Consider the following 13,623-nt stretch of genomic DNA (forward strand, 5'->3'; position numbering starts at 1 on the left):
TATATAGGTCCTTCACATAAATATACTGACATTTTTAATCATATAAAACTGCTACATTTTCTTTACTTTCTAATATGTAAATTCTTTCTTTGATTGCATTTTCCCTTTATATCCAAAGATTTCTAGCTATGACCTCATGATTGTCAGAAGATTTTTTAAGGCTCTGGGCTAGCTTATGATTTCCACATACAAAAGTTTGAATAAGGCATAGTGCCAGTACACAGCCTAGCTCAGATAGCTGTGTAGAGAATACCCTGTCAGAGGGTGTAGTTCCATACCCTATCTCAGCTGGTGCAACACAGCTCTAACCCTTAGGCTTAACGTAGGTGTCACTTATCTGATTCCTGGCATTGTGCTGGCTGATCAGCTCTAACTTTAGCAGGTTCCCACTTGTAGACTGGCAGGGCAGTCCTCCCAGCCATCCTACGGCCTCGTGCAGACCCACCTTCTTGGAGCTTTTTCTTTTATCTTCTATGTTCAGTTACTTATTCACCTGTTCTGGACTCTACCTGGCACTTTTTCCTTCTGGTTCATTTTGAGGATCCTGCCTCAAGTTTTATCTCTCCCTACCCTCACTCATTCCACATGTTCCCTTAAATTCTGTCCTCAAATTTACAATTACATTTAATGACACAAGATATTCTTTATCAGAAAAACTTAGAAACAAGTTTGCTTTGCCTCCCTACCTCTATAGCCCCAAGTGGCAGAAGCTTTCAAATCTGTCATGCCATACTCTTTTGAAAACCTACACTTTCCCCAGTAATCCTTGGAGAGTTCCCCTCCACAATAATCCTTGCAAAAGACACCAATACCGGGAACTATATGGGCTTTAGCAACATCAATCATTTGGCATGACAACAAGTTTTGAATTCAGGAAGGGGGAGGAGCAATAAAAGTGCCAGAAAGTAAAGGAGATTACCAGATTCTTACAGATCTTCACTCTCTGAAACTCCTCCATTGCTCTATGGTTTTCTCTTTATAATTACTGAAGAATTCTCCTACAAGGTTCATTTAGATATAGCACTGCAGAACACATGAACTGTCATGAGAACCTCATGGCAGACATCTTTTTCCTCTCATGTAGTTTGGACTGGACTAGGTAACTTTTTCATCCTCTAGTTATTTATATTATGTGTGTATTTATGTTATATGTGTATGTGTGTGTATATATACATATATACACACACACATACATATGTATATATGTGTGTGTGTATATATATGTGTGTGTGTGTGTATATATATATATATATATATATATATACCCTTTTTCATATATATATGAAAAAGGTTAACTTGCTGTGCACACATGTGTGTATGTACACACATACTTCTCAAGATGAAATAAAATGTATCGTAATACTGGCTGCCTTCTTTCATGATTCATTTCCCCCTTTTCCATATGCTCTCTGCCTACATAAATACCTTTAGCCTGTTTATTAATTCCCTGGTAAATGTATTCAATTCTTCTCTCTGTTCTTTTTTTCCAACACTCCAGTTGCTTTTCAGGAGTTTTAGCTCTAACCTTATGCTCTCTGTCTCTCTAGCCCTACAGTGATTGTCATTATCTTTCTGTGTTTCTCTTTCTCTAAAGTCTTGTAAAACATAACATACTGCAAAGCAGTGGTGTTCCTGGGATTTAGCATTTGGGGTGGCAGATGGGGTGGTAACAAATCTGCTTCTGGGGGCTGGGTACATCCCCCAGCATTCCCAACCCATTGCATACATTTTGAATTAAAAATATTAAAGATAATGGAATTAGAAGCACATTAATGTACCATTTAATCTATTTAGGAAGAGTTGAGAAAACAAACTCTTTATTAATATTTAATCCAACACAACTAACTTATAGCTGAACATAATCCCCTTGATAACAAAATGAGATTCAGCTTCTGTGGACTGACTACGACTTAGCCATTGGTGAAGAAGGCTTTGGCAAAGAGTAGCTCCAATAAAATAACTTGAGATTGGCTGCCAACCATGTTTCATTTAGATGCTCTCGTTGAACTCTGATTACCATCCACTCTTTTATCCCAACTATTCACAGACAAATTTTTTAATAAATCAAGACATCTGTTGCTTAATCTTAGTGTTATAATTATTTCTTTTTTACTTACTCTCCATCTAGATTTTAAACTCTTTGAAGATAAAGACTGTTAATCCCCTGCAATGAGATGCATGGTGTGCATAGTAGGTTGAAATTAAGTCATGTTTGTAAAGCAATACACTGTGCAGGCATTTTGCTTACATATTCTCATGCATTCATTACAACAACCTATGTCCATAGATGTCAATATAGAAGCTCATAAAGGTTAAGTAATTTTACCGAGATTACAAAGCTAGTAAGAAAGCCTGGAAGCAAACTCCAGTCTTCTCAACTCTTTTCATCACATTACGCCACTCAATGCTGAACAAATGCAAGATGAATGATGAATGAATGAGACAACCTGTCCTGGACCCAAGGCACTTCTGTTCTGCTAGCTCAACATTCTGCAAACAAAGGGTGGTCAATTAGGCATGGATGTGAAAAATGGGAATGTTCTGTGAAAAGAACATTGGTTTCTAAATTAACATTTTCAGCATTTCAATATATATAAAACTGCACAGCAACAATTCTCCTTACAAGGCTAGAAGTCATATCAATTTTATTATTCCATCTGACAATTGACTGAATGGAAACAGAGACTAAGAGAGGCCTTGGTCAGTGTCAGATGGGCTGGTGTTGCCGATCTAGAATTAGAACCAAGAGCCTTTGACGGCTGCAACCTCTGCTCAACAATCCATAATTTTTCAAATACTAATGCACAGTTCTTCTCTCCAAGCACTAATGTGCACCAAGAGGAAACCTTTATTGCCAATTACCCAGTATTGAATATCTATCTAAAATAGATACTGCCTGGGTGCTTTGGGGTTTTCTACAGTAGAAAAACAGACTTCAACTCCAGCCTCTTTGTGATGAAGCTAGAGAATTACATCAAACACTGCTGATGGTATAGAATATCCTAATTACAATACCAAATTGCATTAAATATTTTTCTAAATAGCAAAAACCCCAGATAAATTAATTTTAAAGGACATGTAAAATTACAGTCATAGGGACATAAATCTTTCATTAGTAAATTTTTTCCATTTCACCTGACCACTTCTAAGTAACTTTTAGATCACTAAGGATACACACACACAAACACACACACACACGCACACACACATTTTTTCTATGGCTTATGAAAAAAAGAAGAAGCATTTCCATTATGTTCTCTTTCTTTTGAAGAATTCCCTGAGGAATTCTTCTAAAGTTGAGGCAAATCAGCCTACACAAATACATCCATTTACAATCTCCTTGGAAACTAAAATTGCTAACCAATTCAGGCAGCAAGCAGCAAAATGTTTTCTCCAGGTTTTGTCGAAGAGAGAAAAATATTGTGAAAAATGCAAAAGAAGGTATATGGTGAGTTTCAGGGTTTGAGGTGCTATCCTCTAGGGGCCTACATTTCCATGACCAGAAAGACTGCTGCTTTATGCCAAGTCTACATTCTGTGCCATCAAAATGAAATAAGCCGAAGAAAAATGATAATAATAAAAATAACTATCATTTATATGACACTGAACAGTGCAGGCACTACACTAGGCACTTTCTTTACATTATCTCGTGTAATTCTCACATCCTCCTTCGGAAGTAGGCATAACCTCCCTCGTTTTACAAAATAAGAAATGGAGGTTCAGTAATGTTAAGGAACCCACCTAAGGTCATACAGCTGGTCAGTGATGAGGTTGGTAGACACCAACCCAGGTCTGTCTGTTCTCTGACTCCAAAGCCATGTAACGACACCCGTGCTCTGAACACAGTGCCACATTCCCACAAGCATAAAACTGTTGTCAATAAGACCATCCTGACTGTCCCTCCACAGTTCACCAATGTAGTTAATACCAAGCTTCACATGGGATTTTCCACTGAAAATGCTTAAAAGCAACCACAGGTTTACAGTGAAGACACAGAACCACAAAAATAAAGGAGCTGTTCCCACGGATCATATGACCATCTATTTACCTGTTCCTCATGACTCGATTCTGCACACACCTATACTGTAAAGAAAAACCCACAAGGTGGAAAGTAAATTATTTGTGCTCTACCTCTAGATGGACGAAAAGATTAAGAGGCCTATGCACACTCACACACACAAATGGGAAACACAGATTTGTTTTGACAACCTATGATACTACAAAAATATTTATGAATGTAAGCTGCAGCAAAGTGCATCTATCTTCTAAAAGCACATACACCCCGCCAAAGACTGCTTAGATGTGGGGAAGGTGAGAATACCCCTCAAAATCAACTCCCTCAGGCTAAGGGGGTGCATAGGAGGGAAGCCGCCAGTTTTCTGTTACTAGGATTTCTTGTAATCGTCGTTTCTTTCACAGAACACTTATTTTTCACATCCACTGTTAAGTGACCACCCTTTATTTTGCAATCAGAGAGTAGAGCTGGCAGAACTGAAGTGGCTTGGCAGCTGCAGAGATGAAACTCAACTGAACAAACAGATTCTTAAGTGATGCTTAGATGGAAGAACTTGGACATGGTTCATATTTTTTTAAATTCATTTAAATGTGTGATTGAATCCTGCTCATTACCCTCTTGGCAGTATATTATATATTCAGCTCTTTATTGTATAATAATGTTGAGGGTGGAAAATAAGAAAGGTACAATATTACCAGCTCTTCTTATTATAGAAGAAGAGCAGCTTTGTTTATGTCATAAACAATAGTCAATAAATGCATATAACAAGTTAATTTTTCACAGCCAACCATACCCAGAACTTGAAATATGCTATTTTGTTCTTTGGTCCAAATTTCTTGAGACAAATAAATCCTTCTGTACAGTAATCATACTAAAATCTTGGAGTAAACAGTGCCTAAGAGCTTACAGGCTCAATTTTAGAAGATGATTTTGTGCAGATTGGTGACAGATGACTTTACTACAGCACTGCCCACACCTCTCTGATCTCCTTTCCCAGCAATCCCCTCCCCTCACTCTGCTCCAGCCATGGAGACCCACTTACTTGCCATGAATGTCTCAAGCACGCTCCACCTCAGGGTCATTGCACTTGCTGTTTCCTCTGCCTGAAACACTCTTATCTCGGATAGCCACGTGACTTAAACCCTGACTGCTTTCAGGTGTCTGCTCATATGGTACCTTATCCTTATTCTCTATCCTCCTAACCTGTTTAATTATTTTCTATATATTTTAATCATTGGATATACGCGTGATTCTTGACTCTCTTCTTCCCTTCAAAGGTCAGCTTCATGAGCAAAGGGACTCTCTTCACTGCAATAACCTGAGCACCTAGGGCAAGTGCTCATGAATGAATAAATGAAAGAATATCACCAGAGCCATTTTAGGGCTGGGGAACAGAGTGAACTGTCTGGCTAAGGTGTCAATATATAAAAGTGGGTGCAAACATCACTAGAAAGGTAATGAGATGGACAGTATTTATTTTAGAACTCTTCTCAAGAAAAATCTTGCAATATTTAGAAGGAATACTTTGATAAATCTCGTGGGTCTGGGAAAGCACAAGCCTTCCCCCCACTGGAGGTGTTAGGTAAACTGTCTTCTAAGGAGGGTTAGTACAATTAGCTACAGGGCTTTTCTTTCACTGAGTAGAGTTTGCAAGTTGGGGTCAGAGCAGAATTGCCCGGGTCCAACTCAGCAAGACCAAAAACAGTTACCAGTAGTTCTCCTCTCCCCCTTTACCATACTTTGCTCAGTCTCTCCTCTAAATCGATGTTGCATAAAAAGTTAGATAATACTGGTTTGAAGGAGTGCTATGTCATCATCAGCCTGCCCTGTGTGCTCACATACCTCTCTTCTGTTCAAAGACCTACGATGTTTCTCAATTACCTTTTGGATTCCATTCAAACTCCTCAGTTTGGGCACTCAATCCCTAGAACCTAAATATATTATTTTACATGGCATGAGGAACTTTGCAGATAGAATTAGGACTACATACTTTAAAATAGAGAGTTTAGGGGATTATCCTGGATTATATAATTGTAATCACATGGGCCCTTAAAAGTAGAAGGAAAAAAAGCAGAAGAATTAGAGATATAGAGCAGAAGAGAGAGGCACAGGAGTGATCTGAAGTGCAAGAAAGACTCAAACTGCCATCGTTAGCTTTGAAAATGGAGAAAGGGGACCACAAGCAAAGTATGTAGGTGACCTCTAGAAGCTGAAGACAACCTCACTCCAAAAGCCAGCATAAAGACAGTAACCTTAGTCCTACAACCATATACAACTCTGCCAACAACCTGAATCAGCCTGGAAGTAGGGTCTCCCCCAGAGCCCAGCCATAACCACATTTTAACCTCAGTCATATAAGCTTGAAACAGAGAAACCAGTCAAGCCCACTGGACTTTTGACCTATAGAACTATAAGATTATACCTTTGTATTGTTTAAAACTGCTAGATTTGTGGTAACTTATTATGGCAGCAGTAGAAAACCAATACAAGACCTTGAGCAATCTAGATCCAACTTATGTACCCAAAACACACTGAAACATGAACCCACTGCTCTGAAACATGAACCCACTGCTCTAGTCAACCTAGTCTCTTCTCGTTCATTTGCTATTAATCCCCACTGTCCCTCTCTTCACCTACCATACCAATTCAAATCCAGCCTTCCAAAGCTGAGTCAGACTCAAGTCTAACCACTTCATTTTTTAATCTGGATGCCCAACAGGACTTTCCGCTTAGGGACTTCCAAGTGTCACTGTGCTTCATATAATTATATATTTTTGTCATACACAGAAATCGTGTCTCCTTTGTGTCTGGCAAAGCATAAAAGAATGGATACACAGTAAACATTTCCTAGGGACTTGCTCATTTTACTTTAAAATGCCCACTTAGAGATTTTTACATGTAGGCTATTTTCTAATCTGCTAGGGTATTTCCTAATCTAACATGACAGTAGGTATTGGCAATTTTTTTTTGCAACATCATTGATTTCAGCTTGTACCACAGATCAGATGTGCAGAGTCCTAACAGGTTTTGATTCAGTGACAGAAAGCACTTAATTTATTTCTATCAGCAGGGCATTCCTTGCCGAGAGAGAGCTCTCATCTGATGCCTACTTTTCCACTCCATCCTGATTCCAAGAACTTTAGTGCTAACAGCATGAAAATCACAATCATACCATGTAGGGACAGCTCATCCACCTTAGTGAAATCAGGATTGTGTCTCATTGCCTAAACATCTTCAAATTCCATTGCAATAGATAGACCAGATAAACAATGGCACTTGCTTTCCTTTTAAGAATAAGTTCTCACTTTTCATAATAAAGAGAATTTGAATTTTTTATTTTGATACTAAAAGGTTTTTAATTAATACACATATACTGAACAAACTGGCTTATTGACCTCATAAAAGCAATCTAAAAAAATAGCAAATTGTAAAATATTAAATATCTGTCCTGTAGTTAAAAACTTGTATCTGTAAATTTTATTTACCTCATATTTATTCTCATTACACTCTCACAGATGATAACCAACAGGTTCAGACATTCATTTAGTAAGAAAACATTTTTTTTCATTTGCTTTCATTACAAATTTTTTCCTTATTAATACAATGTCATTCAGGGAGCATCTACTGAGTACTTAGCATATGGCTAAAAGCTCTCACCCATTATGTGGGGTTTAACTAAGATGAAAAGTCATTGGTTTCTCCCCCTTATCTTAGCATATGAAACTCCTTTGATCTGGCTCCCCTCTAAGTTTCCATCTTTGGTTTCCACCAACTCCCGACCCCAACCTCTGCAACAACTCTAGTCTCTCACGCATGGACATATATCATGAGATCTGGCCTCTGTGACCATCTTCATGCTGTCCTCTTTGCCTAAAATTGTTTTATCCCCTAACCTCTCAGCCTTGTTAAGCCCAATTATCTTTTAAAATTCATTTTTAATGTCACCTCCTCTAGGAAGCCTTTCTTATCCCTCTCCCCACTTAGATTTCCTTACCTCCCTAAAGACTGTGACTTTCTTGAGGGCAGAAAGGAGATCTTAATCATTTTTGTAACCTTGGGACCAAAACAGTACCTGACACTTAGCAGTCTCAATAAGTAAATGTTGAATGAAAAAGTACAGTGGTTGCTAATAATTTCTCAAATAGCTCATAAGAAAGCCAAAATATGGATGCAAATATTAAACATCATTATAAGATGGATCACAAGATGGGATAGGTATATTAGCTTCCTTCAGCTGTTATACAAATTACCACAAATGTGGTGGCTTAAAACAAAACTTTATCCTCTCACAGTTATAGAGACCAAGAGCCCCAAGTTAGGGTGTCAGCCACACTCTCTTAAAGAGTTCTGGAGCAGAATTCTTTCCATGCCTCTCCTTGTTTCCGATGGCTGCTGGCAATCCTTAGTGTTATTTACTTATAGCCATATCACTCCAATCTCCAACTCCATCTTCACAATGACTTCTTCTCTGAGTCAGTCTTCTCTTTGTGTCAGTCTTATAAAGATAGATGTGGTTGTATTTGTTGCCAACAGAACAATTCAAGATAAACTCTATCACAAGACCTTTAACTTAATCTCACCTTTTGCCGTACAAGGTAATATTCCCTCTTTATCATATATAAGGTAATATTCCCAGGTGCCAAGTATTAGGGTGCAGATATATGTTTTCAGAGACACCATTCAGTTACAACGGGTATAAATTAGTAGGATATCCAAAAAGAGTTATGAAAATTCAGAGGAAAGAGCACAATGGACTCAAGAGAGGAAATATTCTAAAAGTTGAAGAATGCCCATAATTAATGAAGGGTAGAAGGAGAGAAGCTAACCAGGAAGACTGAGACCAAGGAGAATTGATTTGACCAAAGTAGTAATGAGAGTTCAGATGTTGAAGTTAACAGAATTCAAAAAGAAAGGATTTCACAGAAGGGTCAGCAATATCAAATTTTGCAAATTTCAAAAAAAAGTGTTTAATCAAGGCACAGACATTGCATTTGTGTTTAGAAGGTCATTTTTTCAATGGACACAGAGGCCAAATTGCAAAGGGATAAAGACTAATTGGTAATAAATGAGGTTTGTAGGTAAAATTTTCAAGAAATTTAAGGATAAAATACCAGAAGCCAATATCAGAGGAAGAATAGGGTCAAAAGAAAGTTGACTTATTTAGGTGTTTGCTGCCTTTTCATTTCAGATATTTTCAATTATATTCCAGTCACTGTTTATTTAATGTCTACAATGTACTATTGTACTCGTTGGGAAGATCAAAGATGATTAGAACTTGATCCTTACCCTCAAGCAGCAATCAATTTAGTGAATAAAAAAGAAAATTGAAGATATTGCTCAACACAGTGTAGTGAGCACTGCAATCACAGTAGGCAAAGGCTGTGGAGCACTGAAGAGGGTCATTAGCCTAGATGGGGCAAAAAGAGGTAACGGCACCAAAAGAAATCCCCGGCAGGTACTGCCTGACGGATGAGTCTTAAAGGGCTAGGAGTTGGGCATATTTTAATAAAGGAGTTGGGGAGAAGAGTACTGCATGTTTCCTGCAAAGACAAAGAAGCTTATAGGAAAGAAAAACAAAAGTTGATGAGACAGAGAGAGGGTTCATAATGACAGCTTGGTTCTGCATGAGGTAGGAAGGGATGAGGTCAAGCCAGCCGGTAAAGGAATGCGCCTTTTCCAGGAAGAGACAAAAGGGACGGAGACAAAACCTGATGAAGAAACAGGGCAGCATACAAGTAGTAACAAAAGAATCTGAGGGAGCTATGTACTCTTCCTCATTTCTTTGGTATAATGGAAGGTCAACCATCAGCAGAGAGCAAGGTGGGAGCTGGGGAGGGCAGAGAAGTGATGATTACTAGATTAATAATCTTTCGTTCTTTTTAAACAAAAACATTTATTTAAATCATAGGTAGGAGTTGGGGGAGGTAGATGAAGTAAAAGGGGTCAAATATGTGGTGACATTAAAGAATTAAAAATAAATAAATAACTACAAAAATAGATAGATAGATAGATAGATAGATAGATAGATAGATAGATAATAAATCATAAGTGGTTTGGGCTCAGTCTCTTCCTAAGGCATCTAGAGTGAGAAGCAATTCAGCATGAAGATTCAGCACTTAGGTTCTGGAGCCAAACTGCCTGTGTCTGTTCCACATATTAGCAGTGTGCTGCCAAGTGGTTTTTTGATAGAAATAATTTCTCTGTATCTATGTCTGCCAGAAATGGGACAAATAATAGTACCTACCTCGTAGGTTTGTCGTAAGGAATAAAAAAGAACACATACATGTGAAGTGCTGAGAACGGTGCCTGGCAAAACTATAAGACCTACTCAAAAATGTTAGCTCTTATTAATACTAGACCAGCACTATCTACTGGGATTTTCTGAGATGATATAAATGTTCACTGTGATGTCCAACACTCAGTCCACTAGCCACATATGGCCAGTGAGCGCTGGAACTGTGGCTGGTATAAGTAAAATTTAATTTTTACTCATTTAAATTTAAAAAGCCACATGTGGCTGTTTAGAAGATACAATAACCATTTTAAACAGGGTGTTATTGGTACAAAAAAAAAAATGAAGAAGAAAACACCGAATTCCATTCCCCAAAGACCCTGTTCATGAAATACTATAGAATAGGCACAACCAGTTAAAGGAATGGCTGAAGGTCCTAGGACTTAGCATTATTTTGTGGATGCTGATGATCAAAGAGAGGATGGAGAAAAGATGTGCTCATGAGCCCTGTAATTCCAAAGGAGGATGCAGTATCTGGAAGGATGTTTGTTAGATAAACAAGAGGCAAGTAGCATATCCCCAAGGGAACGAAATAGAGGTTTGGCCAGCCTTTTGCTGAAGTGGGTCAGTTGAGAGCCATTAAGAAGGACAGCTGGAAGACTCAGAGAAACAGAGAGCTGCTACCCAGATTTACTCTTGAGCCCTGTTAATATCTGATGACAATGGAGTAATTTCACATCAGACTCACCAAAAGAGCCAATATTAAAGTCTATGTGACAACATGAAACTCAAGTCTACAGTATTGCTAAAACACAAAAGGAGAGAGGAGAAAGGTTATCGATGAATAATGCATTTCTTTTGTGGAAGCAGGAGGAGAAGATACAAATGGATCATTAATGGGTTTAATGCGATTAGGGTCCTAGGTAGAAGGGGAATCTGCACTGGTTCCTGCCAGCAAGGCCACCTGAAAAGGAGGCTGCTGTGAAGTGGGAGGGAAGGGGAGGAGTTTATGGTGGAGTTATTTTGGAGTTTCTGCGTTTTCTTTCCAGTATTTCAAAACCTCGTCTTGAATCCAAGATTACTTGTTATTTCTCTGTTTCTAGAACAGAATAGTCTAGTGGTGAAAACAGCATATTCTTAAGAATTTGTGTAAAGGTATTATCATATTTGAAAAGCTTAATTAAGATGGTGATATGGAGAAATGACAGATAAAGCAACTCAAATAAAAGGATGGAAAGTAATTAAGTGAAGAAAAAACATTCTCAAGCATTGCCAGGAAAACAGACATGCAAAAGTTGCAAGTTGTAGCTTGCTTTATGCAACAAGGCACTTCCCTGTAGAGTAGCATACCATGATTTTTGCAAAATGAAATGTCTGAAATTCACTAATATATTTTCTATTTGAAGGAATTCTGCGTGTTTAATATGTGTGTGGCTGAAAAAAAAAACAAACAAACCTTTCTGGTGTAAATAATCTCAGCTAATGTTTGAGAATATCTCTTCCTGTTCTGAGTTGTGACCAGTTTTAGAAGGCAGCAGATCTGGGTTTAAACAGAGCTCCACCTCTTATTTACTATGTGATATCAGGTAAGTTATTTTACCTCATTGACCTTCAATTTCCTTAATAGTAAAATAGTGATAATAATACATACTCATGGAATGTTGTAGAACTGAATTTAGTGAGGTAACATGTGCAAAATACCTTAGTGCCTGGATCATGGTAAGAAATTAATGTTAATTACTCCTTTAGGAAGGGGTCAGGGCAGGCAGGCATTCTCCTGGGGAATCGGACTGCACAGAAGCTTAATGCAGTCAAGAGCTGACTTGACTCTCATTTAGATACAGAAACCAAGAATGCTTTGTTTTAGGATTTCTCCTCCAAGGGAACCAAACTTGTGCTGGTGGTTCATTGAGGCCTTTGAGATAAATCAAAGAAGACCTGGGTGACCAGGAATAAAGATCAGCTGCTGCCTCAGGCTCCAGATGAAGCCCTGAGTCCTCGTAGTTCCCCCCAGTAGCTATTAGGACCCTTGCTCCAGCTGGCCAATGTCAGCACTGAACTGTGGCCCAGCCTGGTCCCATCTGCCATCCTACCTTCCAGTGTCAGACTACTGCTGCCCGCCTTGAATTCTCAGCTGGCCAGCTAAACTTATTGTTCCCATCTAGAACAAAAAGCATTGCCTAGTCCAACAGATTTTAGGTTTTGATTTTCAAATATCATCTTTCCTAACATTGAACAATGCGTGTTTGTACTATAGCAAAAGAAAAAGAAGCATGTTTTAGGAAAGCAAACTGCTAGCCTTGCCTGAAGCAGGCAATGGGGAGAGAAAGTTACTCAGAGTGGCTCTGGGTAGCACAGGGGTTCGGTTTGGCATGAGTCAAAGAAGATTGAACAGTTTGGGACAACTCGTTGCCCTAGAGTTAGTCAAGCTAAGTAGGACATGGGTTCAAGGGGCCTGACATCAGAGCAAGCGGAGGCCAGAGCTCAGACATTGGCCAATGCAAAGGGAGAGTTTCAGGCAAAGACAGTCCTGTTCTCATCCTAGGTTATTAGAGAAGGTAACCTGGAAGCTTCATTAGTTCAGATTCCTCTTAGAACGCTCTAGACCTTAAAGGAACCATAGTCTTCATATTCTAGGTCTGGTCCCTGTGACACCAGAAAGCATCTCCATGCCCCATGTGTGGCTCGTTTCCCTCAGTAGGGAGAACAAATATTCTAGCCTTACTAAAGCCTCCAAAAACTGGATCTTCATGAAAACACATTATCATCTTCCTTAGAAAATACATGAGTGGACGTGGTTCTACATTGTAGCATTTAGCACATCTGCTTTACACTCAGAAGGTCCAGTGGAGCCACAGTCTATGGTCTACAGCCATGCCACCCTGAACAAGCCCAATGTCTGATCTTGGAAGCTAAGCAGAGTTGGGCCTAGTTAGTACTTGGATGGGAGACCACCTAGGAAGACCAGGTGCTGTAGGCATAAAATAATAAAAAAAAAAAAAAAAAAAAAAAAAAGGAAGGAAGGAAGGAAGAAAGGAAGAAAATATATGAGACCTCAATTTTTCTGCAGGCTCTCCTCTTCCTGGGGTAGTAACTTTACATCAGGTAAGAATCCCAAAACATTTAGAAAATAGATGGTGGAAGGATGCTAAAAACTGACTTATGCAAATGCAAAGCAATTGGCCAGATAAATATGGAGAATATACAAGTAGAGCCCTTTCTCTAACATACAAGAGGCCTACCTCAGCCATCAATGTGCATGTGTGGCTGTGCTGCCTGAACACCATGGCATGTACTGATTTTAGAATCTGGCCCTAAATGACAAGCTCAGTCTCAGTGGTAGATCCAAGGAGAGGAACCCTGTTGGTCTGACTGT

At 38.8% G+C, this 13,623-nt stretch overlaps 1 pseudogene; it reads left to right on the forward strand.

The window, feature by feature from the left end:
* Positions 1-13,111: 13,111 nt before the first annotated feature.
* LOC120597360 (uncharacterized) lies at positions 13,112-13,227 on the forward strand (annotated as a pseudogene).
* The last annotated feature ends 396 nt before the right edge of the window (positions 13,228-13,623 follow it).

Source organism: Pteropus medius, unplaced genomic scaffold, assembly GCF_902729225.1.
Source record: "Pteropus medius unplaced genomic scaffold, Ma_sr-lr_union100, whole genome shotgun sequence".
Taxonomy (NCBI): domain Eukaryota; kingdom Metazoa; phylum Chordata; class Mammalia; order Chiroptera; family Pteropodidae; genus Pteropus; species Pteropus medius.